Source organism: Austrofundulus limnaeus, unplaced genomic scaffold (genome assembly GCF_001266775.1).
Source record: "Austrofundulus limnaeus strain Quisiro unplaced genomic scaffold, Austrofundulus_limnaeus-1.0 Scaffold223, whole genome shotgun sequence".
Classification (NCBI taxonomy): Eukaryota; Metazoa; Chordata; class Actinopteri; order Cyprinodontiformes; family Rivulidae; genus Austrofundulus; species Austrofundulus limnaeus.
Window position 1 is genome coordinate 566760 of NW_013952625.1, and position 1271 is coordinate 568030.

Genomic DNA, 1271 nt, shown 5'->3' on the forward strand with positions numbered 1-1271 from the left:
TGTGTGTGTGTGTGTGTGTGTGTGTGTGTGTGTGTTACTGCATTTGGCTGGCGACCCTCAGATTGATATTAATTTTGGCCCTCTCTGGGAAAATGTTTGGGCACTCCTGATCTAGAAGTTAAAAGTGTCAAAAAAACCAGCTAAAATGATCAAAATTCCAGCTAGAAGCATTAAAGTATCAAAAGACCAGTTTGAAGCTAAAAGTATAAAATCAGCTAAAAGGATCAAAAGACAAGCTAGAAGCTAAAAGTATCAAATGACCAATTAAAAGCTAAAAGTATTTAAAAAACAGCTAGAGGCTAACAATGTCAAAAGATCATCCAGAAGCTAAATGTATCAAAAGACCAGCTAAAAGGTTCAAAAAACCATCTAGAAGCTAAAGATATTAAAAGACCAGGTTGAAGCTGAAAGTATAAAAAAACAGCTAGATGCTAATAATGTCAAATGACCATCTAGAAGCTAAACATGAAAGGACCAGGTAAAAGTAATATAAAACAGCTAGAAGCTGAAAGTAAATAAAGCTATAAAAGCAGAACAAGCTAAAAGCTGAAAAAAGCTAAATTCTAAAAGGAGCAAGTGGCAGCTAAAAGTCAAAAAAATAAAACACTAGCGAAAAGCAACGTCAGCTGGTGATGCTTCTTCTTCTTCCTCCTCCTCCATGTTGRGTTTCTGCTGCCTGAGACTTCCTCTCAGCTTCTCTTCTCTCCTGGTGAACTCCAGGATCAGGCTGTAAGGTTGTTCAGGGTTGAAAACCTTCATGTGTCATCAGGAGAGTTTGTGATTTGATGTCAGTTTTCTACCTCCTCGTTTGGCCAGGACAACGGTTTGATCTAACCAATCAGCTGACTGTTCAGTTCCTGACTTTCTCTCTGTAGGAGCCTGATTGTGTCTGACTCCTGTAGCTGTCCTGGACATCTGCAGTGTTGCCTTCAGGTAGTTTAACCCCTTCAGTGTGGACCACTTTGCCTCACTTATATATTTGACCACATTTATCTGATTAGACCAGAAAATACCAGTTTAACAGAAAGTTACATCACATACAAATATGTTATGAAAGTTGTTAACATCTCTGTTTTGATTTGAAGAAAAGCAAAAACTTCAGTGCTGTGAAAACAACAGAAAAGTAGATTTATCTGCTTGTTTATGCTGCCCCCTTGTGGCGAAGAAACCTCCAGGAAAGTGTTCAAGATGTGTAAAAAATGTTAATAAAAAGTATCTTTATATTTATTTGAAAGCCACACACACACACACACACACACACACACACACAC